General features: G+C 39.7%; 1 pseudogene; it reads left to right on the top strand.

The window, feature by feature from the left end:
* LOC122293706 overlaps window positions 1-7,998 on the top strand; it is a 20,056-nt pseudogene extending 12,058 nt beyond the window's left edge.
* Window positions 7,999-9,058: the final 1,060 nt, after the last annotated feature.

Genomic DNA, 9,058 nt, shown 5'->3' with positions numbered 1-9,058 from the left:
TAATCAGATTGCTATAGCTCCTGAAGATCAAGAGAAAACTACATTCACATGCCCCTATGGAACGTTTGCTTTTAGGAGGATGCCCTTTGGATTGTGCAACGCCCCTGCGACATTTCAACATTGCATGATGGCTATTTTTTCTGACATGGTGGAAGATATAATGGAAGTATTCATGGATGACTTTTCAGTTTTTGGTACATCTTTTGATCATTGTTTGCATAACTTAGCTCTTGTTTTGCAGAGATGTGAAGATAAAAATCTAGTCCTAAATTGGGAGAAGTGTCATTTCATGGTTCAAGAAGGGATCGTGCTAGGCCATAGAGTGTCATCTAAAGGAATTGAGGTGGATTGAGCCAAAATTGCAACCATAGAAAAACTACCACTTCCAAAGAATGTGAAGGGAATCAGAAGTTTTCTGGGACATGCGGGATTTTATAGAAGATTTATCAAGGATTTTTCTAAACTCTCTAAACCTTTATGTAATCTTCTTGAGAAAAATTCTGCATTTGACTTTGATGTTATTTGTTTGCAGGCCTTTAATGCACTCAAGGAGAAGCTAATTTCAGCACCAATTGTGATTGTGCCTGATTGGAGTCAACCTTTTGAAGTTATGTGTGATGCAAGTGACTTTGCAATTGGAGCAGTGTTGGGGCAAAGGCGAGACAAGCTGTTTAGAGCCATCTATTATGCAAGCCGGACATTAAATGAAGCTCAATTGAATTATACGACAACTGAGAAGGAGATGCTTGCTGTGGTGTTTGCTTGTGACAAATTTCGGTCCTACCTCATTGGTACAAAGGTGATAGTGTTCACTGATCATGTAGCACTTCGCTATTTATTTGGCAAGAAGGATGCTAAGTCAAGGCTAATTCGTTGGATCCTCCTTCTTCAAGAATTTGACTTGGAGATTCGAGACAAGAAAGGAAGTGAAAATTTAGTGGCTGACCATCTCTCTCAGTTAGAGCAAGAGGAAGAAAGACTAGATTCAGTAGTCCAAGAGGCATTCCCTGATGAGCAGTTGTTTGCATGTGAGATCAAGCTTCCGTGGTATGCTGATATTGTTAACTATCTAGCTTGTAAAGTTTTACCACTTGATCTTACTTACCATCAACGTAAGAAATTTTTGCATGATGTGAATTATTATCTTTAGGATGAGCCTTTGTTGTTCAAAAGATGCCCTGATCAAATCATTAGAAGATGTGTGCCAGAAGAAGAGATGCAAGACATCCTCCATCATTGCCATTCATCATCATATGGAGGACACTTTGGAGCCACCCGTACAACAGCTAAGGTACTTCAAAGTGGGTTCTATTGGCCTTCTATTTTTCGTGATAGTTACACTTTGGTGAAAACTTGTGACTGGTGCCAACGTATGGGAAATATTTCAAGGCGTCATGAGTTACCACTGAAAGGTATCTTAGAAGTTGAGTTGTTTGATGTTTGGGGAATAGATTTTATGGGGCCTTTTCCTCCTTCTTTTGGTTTTGCTTATATCTTAGTAGCAGTTGACTATGTGTCAAAATGGGTGGCAGCAATTGCTACAACAACAAATGATGCAAAGGTAGTGCTCAAATTTTTGCACAAGAACATATTCACAAGATTTGGCACTCCACGAGCTATTATTAGTGATGAAGGGACTCACTTTTGCAACAAGTTGTTTGAGAATCTTCTTTCTAAATATGGTGTGAAGCACAAGATAGCACTTGCTTACTATCCTCAAACTAATGGCCAAGCTGAAATTTCAAATAGAGAAATCAAGAACATCCTTGAAAAGACGGTCAAAACCAATAGAAAGGATTGGGCGAAGAAGCTTGATGATGCTTTGTGGGCATACCGTACAGCCTTTAAAACACCTATCGGGATGTCTCCATACCGATTAGTGTTTGGAAAGGCATGTCATCTTCCTGTAGAGTTGGAGCATAGAGCTTATTGGGCTGTAAAAAAGTTTAATTTTGATTTGAAGGTAGCAGGTGAAAAGCGACTTCTTCAATTAAATGAGATGGAAGAGTTCCGGAATGATGCATATGAAAATGCAAAGATCTACAAAGAAAAGACGAAGAAGTGGCATGACAAACAGATTCTTAGGCGAGAGTTTGCTCCAAGACAACAAGTTTTACTCTTCAATTCACGACTCAAACTCTTTCCAGGAAAGTTGAAATCAAGATGGACGGGTCCTTATACAATTCATGAAGTTTTCTCTTTTGGAGCAGTAGATTTGAAGGACAAGACAGGGAATATTTTCAGAGTTAATGGTCAGAGATTGAAGCACTACTATGGAGAACAAATGGAGAGGAACTATGCATTTATTCCTGTTGGAGATCCTAATTGATGATGATTGAAAAGTCTGGCTGTAGACTTTAAAACAAGCACTTATGGGAGGCAACCCATAGATCTATCTTTCATTCTTTCATTTATTTTATTATCTTTATTTATTTAAGTTTTAATAAATTGGTTTTTGATGCAGGTTTATTTAGCATGAATAAAGAGCTGAAAAATTCTAATCTACGGAAGATTCACCATGAAACCAGGGAAGTTCCTTTATTTCTTCAATCCTTTTTACTTTTGCCAGCCGTCCTTAATATCATGCCATCATTACATGGTGTGTTTCCATAGTCAACCCCCTTGAGTCTTCATAAGCCTTTATTTATTCTTTGAACTACATAAACCATGCCCGCTCTAAACCTGAAAAAACAATGAATCTACCTTTGATAGTTTGAGAAAATACTTTGGTGGAGAGTTACATTTAAAAGGGAAATATTGGTTTCACGATGAACCGTATTATGTTTGCTCTGTTTGATCAAAGAAGAAGAAGAAGAAGAAAGGAAATGACTGGAAAAAAAAAAAAAAAAAAGAGAAAAAGAAAAAGAAGTCGCTAAGCAGAGTGTGAATTACCTCAGATTTTGTTAAGGGAATTGTTAGTATTACATCAGTGATTACAGCAATAATAATGCCACAAGTATGAGCATATTGCCAAGAAAGAACTATGATTTGAATCATGTGGGTTTCTCTTTTAATGTTCTGTTCACTAAGTATTTTCCCAGTTTGCTTTGATGTTCCATATCCAGTTCTTTCTTAACCCTCACCCTGTGGCCTATCATTATAACCTTATTAAAGACCTTTTGATCTCTGATTTTGGTATTGACTACATTAGTGGAGAGGATTTCTGAAAATTGGACTTATGGGATTAAGTTTTAAGAGAATTCTTCTGATTTTGGTTGTTCTACTTTTATCTGAGTTTGCAGGTGGTTTGAGGTTAAATTGACTATATCACACACACACTCAAGGTCTTACCTTTAGGTTGAAGTAAACGCCTAACTCTTGCTTGACAAATTGCAAAATTTTTGATTGATTTTCTTGCTATCTTTGATGTTAAAAGAGTAAGATACTAGAGATGAAATCTAAATTCATAAAAGCTTGGTGAGTAATGATACTTCTCTGTCGGGTCAAGTTGATATTGTCTAAACTATCATTTGCTTTTCTTTTTGTTTGAGGACAAACAAAGTTGTGACGCCCCCAAATCCCCACACACGGACACGGGGAAATCGAGACGTCCGGATGGTGACAACCCGGGTCACCACCCTAACGACGGGTGCCAAGTGTGTGCAAAGGCAACATATGTGCACGAAGAAACACGCAGCGGATAACGAAAGTCATATAACTAAGTACCAGAATTTTCTCTTAACGTAATACAAGCTGTTTAAAACATACGTAAATAAAACATTACAAAACACTAATATAGTTTTAAACCAAATATAAAGCACAGCATCAACAACCCGGCGGATACGCATCCTCGGGCTCAGCCTCCTCCTCCTCATCCTCAAAATCTGCACCAAAAGCTACGGAACTAAAAATGGTACCGCAGGTAAGTAAAACCCAAACACCACCAGATAAAAAGACATAGAACTCAAACAAAATGCATGAAGCATGCCCAATGCACAAAACCCATAAAACATATTTTTCCACACACGCCAAAAATCCCATTTGGCCCAAAAACACATCTTTTCCAAAAACCACGCCAAAAGTCACATTTGGCCTCTATATCCGTCTCAAACCAAAAACCATTTTATCCGTATGCACCATGACCTCCCCTAGGGGTCATCCGCACACCCTAGCTCTAGTGCCACACCGCAGAGTACCACTACGCATGTGACACCTAACGAGCGATGCCCAGTTCCACGCCCCGCGTGTTCATAGCCAAGCATCCTCTAGCCCTCACCAGCGAAGGGCCACAGAGTCGGTGCGTAGGGCAATGCCCGGTTCCACTCCCGGCGCGTTCGTAGCCAAGCAACCCCTAGCCCCCGCTCCCGTCGTCGCCCTGCGACAACCCAGGGGACATCACTCAGCTTATTCCGCTCCCGAGTGACCAGAGGAGCTCCACCGAGATAATACCTCATCCCGGCTTGGGGTCGTGATACACACGCACCCGTAAGTCCACTTACGCCAATAAACAGGATTTTCACAATTACACAAAAACACACGTGCATGCACCATGTAAATGTCATATCAATGCACCAAAATAAACAACCAACATATATCAATTAAACAAGCAACTCTGTCCTCCATCCATCTGACCCCCGAACTCCTCGGACTCAGTCCGGAATCAGCCAACCAACAGATAAATAATTGAATGAGCAATATATTTTTAAATCTGAAAATAGGGTTTGGAAAATACTTACAGCACTATACGGTAATTTTAGAAAACACTCGGCGTTGCAAACGGCAGAGGAAAAGCAACGTTACAATGAAAATTCACTGTGGTCGTGGGTTGTAAAATACCCACTTTTGAACGGGGACAAACCAGGGCTTGGGATTGATAGGGAATGGTCTAGGGATGATTGTGAAGCTATTGGAAGTCGTGGTTGGCCGTGGGTGGCGGCGAAAACGCCGGAGAGAGGCCGGATTTCCCAAAAAGGAAAGCTAGCTCGTGGGAGCTGTTCCGGTAGTCGTTGGAGGCCGAAAATAGGTGGGTTAGGACAGCAAGGGATCGGTGATGAAGTGGTGAAGAAATGGTGGCCGGAGGTGGAGCGACGGCGGCGGATCGAGCCAAAAACCGTGCAGGCTTTAAAGGGGTTTTCCGGCCAAACGGCCGACCGGATGGGGGTGGGAATTGGTGGGGAGGTGCGCCGAAGGGAGGGGAGTCGACCGGTGGGGGCGGTGTGCCGCACGGTGGCCGGACGGCGGCGGTTCGAGGGTGGGAAGAAGCTCCGGCGTGAGAGAGGAGGAGAGAGAGAGGGACGGGGTCGACGCGGGGAAAGGGGAAGAAAAAAAGAAAAGAAAGAAAAAAGAGAAAAAGAAAGAAAAAGAAAGAAGAAAAAAGAAAAAAAGGAAAAAGAAAAAGGAAAAAAGGAAAAGAGGTGTAGGGAAAGAAGATGAGGTCTAATCCTCATTCCGGGAAAACATAACTAAACCGCCGCAACGAGATTAAAAACCGTAAAAAAAACTAAAAGAAATAAAAGACAACATCAATTAAATTAAAAACCAATTTTAAAATGCAATAAATTAAAATAAATAAACTAATATATTAATTAAAATAAAAACAACCCTTCAGCGAAAATACACGCGAAAGCGGGTCATCACAAAAGTTGTAAGTTTGGGGGTATTTGATGACTTGCAAAAATTTCATATTGCAGATTTTACAAGTTTGCTCGAGCGAAGGCTTTTGGCCGCACGAGCGAATTCAGGCAGATTCAAACGCTCGACTGCAGCTCGACAGGGAGCTCGAGCAGGTTGCTGAAAAACAAAGATCGCTCGAGCGGAGACATTGGCCGCTCGAGCGAAATCAGGCAGAGTCGAACACTCGATGTGCGCTTGATAAGACGCTCGAGCGAACTCAGGCAGAGTTGAACGCTCGACGTGCGCTCGACACCCCGCTCAAGCGAACATCGTATTTTGACAGATCCAGGGTTTTCCGCCGTCAGACAATATAAAAAGGGATTTTTCACCCTATGGCCGTACTTTTTGACTGGAGAACACTTTTTGGGACAGAAAAACATAGCTAGAGGGATTCAAATCATCTGTTTTTGAGAGGGATTATTGCATGTACGTTGGAATCATACACGAGCACGGATGGGAGAAAAGCGTTGAATCGTTCCCTTGAGCTTTTGAAGACGAGTTGCGGCTGCAAGGAGGATTTTTCAGTGTTTATTTTCTTCCAATTTTCTCAGAACAATTATGGTGAATTCGTTTATGTTGAATTCCATTTCTAGCATGAGCTAAATTTTCTTTATTCTAGGAAAACGATGTAACCTATTTCCGAACTATGCTTGATTGTCTACGCTAATTTATTGCAATTCTCTCTTTGTTTATCTGATTTATTCTGAGTTTATTGCTTCTAATTAACTGGCCATTGATTAGATAATTTTTAATCTTGTGATTTGCTATCGAAAGAGGGAATCATAGGGTAGATCTTGAATATTTCAGCATAGGTAAGTATAGAGATCGAAAGACTTGTATGAACCTATGTAGTAATTAAATCATTGGTTTTATTGCTTTCTTGCTTTATTAAATTTGCATATTCTTGTGTGAATTGATAAACAAGAGTCATTTCCAATTGAGTATCGAAAGTGGCTTTTGGATGATTTAGAGATTTACTAATAGATAAAAGAGAATTAAATTAAGTTAGCTGGATGAGAAAAACATAGTGAAGAATTAGGTGAAATCGATTTCCTAGAAGTTTTCTTCCCCATTAAGTTGATCTTCGAACGTCAGTTTTGTTTCTCTTGCATATTTCCCTTTGAGTTGATCTTAGTTTAATTTGCAACTACAGAAAAACCTTAGTAATTCCTCTAGATAAAATTAAGATTAGTATAATTTTGGTATTTGGCAAGAGTAAGGTACCAATCCCTGAGGACGATACTCTTCTTATCACTTTACTATAAAACTACGATACTGTGCACTTGCAGTTTTGCACCGGTCCATCTATTGACTCTCTTAACACTAACGGGATAGACCCAGGTTTGTTTGCCACTTTCGAGTCACTTGCACTGCTTGACATTCCTTTGCACAAGAGGTAATTATATTATAGCTACTTAATAATGATGACCATATAATCTGAGTGGATATTGTTTCTTCCTTTCCAGATTTATGCACAAATACTCGTATTGAGGACTGCTTCGTAGTCTCAGGGGATGACTGCATTGCCGTAAAAAGTGGTTGGGATCAATATGGCACTAAATTTGGAATGCCCACAAAGCACCTAATCATCAGAAGGTTAACCTGCATATCCCCCGACAGTGCCACCATTGCTCCAGGCAGTGAAATGTCTGGTGGAATTCAAGATGTTAGGGCTGAAGACATCACCGCCATTAACATTCAATCGGGGTATTAGAATCAAGACTGCTATCGGTAGAGGAGCTTACGTGAAGGATATCTATGTAAGAAGAATGACTCTCACAACTATGAAGTGGGTTTTCTTGATGTCAGGCTCTTATAATCAACACCCCGACACTAATTTTGACCCGAAAGCTATTCCGGAGATTAAAGGAATCAATTACAGAGATATCGTGGCGACGAATGTTACTGGTGCAGCAAGACTAGAGGGGATTGCCCAAGATCATTTTACAGGAATATGCATTTCTAATGTGACTATCTCATTGAGTAAGACGCCAAAGGAATTGCAGTGGAATTGCACTAATATTGCTGGAGTGACAAGCAATATGACTCCTAAACCCTGCCATTTGTTGCCCAAAAAGGAAAAAGTTGATTGTGCCTTTCCTGAGGATGGGCTGCCCATTGAGGATGTACACTTGAAGACTTGTTCTACTACGGAAACTACCTAGGTGTGAGAGATTAGAATGTAACTTGTTGGGAAATCTACATATCTCCAACATGTTGGTTCTCTAAAACAACTGAACCTAGCATGATGAAAGTATTTTCAAGTTTTTTTCTTTTTCATTCAGCTAGGCTTCATCATCATTTTAATTTTTTGTCGTCATAATTATATTTTTTAAGCAAGCAAGTGAAAAGGAAATGAAATAAAGTTGGAAATTAATGTTTTCATCACACGCAAACAAGATGAAACAAGAATTCATGGCAATCTTTATTTACCTTGTACTTGTAATATCCATGCAATGGTGAGGCATCTAACTGGAGCTCTTGGGTTGAAAAGTGGTACATTTAATCCAAGATCACATTTTTTTATTATCTATTTTCAGTTTCAAATTTACTAAAGACTTGCATGTATAAATCGTGTTTTCTAAAATGAAAAAGAAAAAACGCACTAGATCAATCCTCACATGGACCAAGAGTCATTTTACTTGCAAGTCAATGAGTGGACACCAATTACATGGAAAAAGTAAGTTTGTGAAAGGGGTTTAAAAATTGAAAGTTCAAAATTTTCAATCTGACAAGAAATGGGTGTTTTCATAAAATAATGAACAAAAAAAAAAACATAATTGACCACAAAAATGGTTCAAAAAATGTTGAACCGATTTGGTTTGGGAGTTTTTTCTTGTCAAAGATTTATCCCATGTAAAAAGTACATATTTTCTCTATACATAAGCACCCTACCCTTAGCCCCAACACATCATAAATGGCCTTGCGGCTCCAAAACTGCCTTCCTCCCGGTAGTTTCCATTACAAACTTGAAAAGCCGAAGAGCTCTGTCCAACTGCCTCACCCCACTCTGGATGATCTTCTCCTCGTCTATAGTCAAAATACTTCCCATGCACAAGCAAAACCTATCCTCATCAATGCTATAAATTCCACCACATATATCCACCATAAATGGCCTTGTGGTTGTGGTGCTATAAGATGTGGGTATTAGATGTGATTAATTTAGAGTGATATTTTGTGGTTCTGGTGCTATAAGATGTTGGTATTAGATTTGATAAATAATTCAGTGTTAAGTCACTTGCAGATTTTATCATATTTGCGTTGGGGGCATCCTGAAGTTGAGTAGAATTTTATGTGCGTTGGCAAATAGAGAACTATATAAGGGGTCGGGTAATACAATTGATCCATTAATCCACCAAATCCAAGTTTTAAGTCATCTCACATTTGCGGGCAATGAAAAACACACGAAAGATTCTAACTACTACAAGAGTCAGCTAGATGAAAT

Source organism: Carya illinoinensis, chromosome 14, assembly GCF_018687715.1.
Source record: "Carya illinoinensis cultivar Pawnee chromosome 14, C.illinoinensisPawnee_v1, whole genome shotgun sequence".
Taxonomy (NCBI): domain Eukaryota; kingdom Viridiplantae; phylum Streptophyta; class Magnoliopsida; order Fagales; family Juglandaceae; genus Carya; species Carya illinoinensis.
This window is presented reverse-complemented; position numbering and strand designations above follow the sequence as displayed.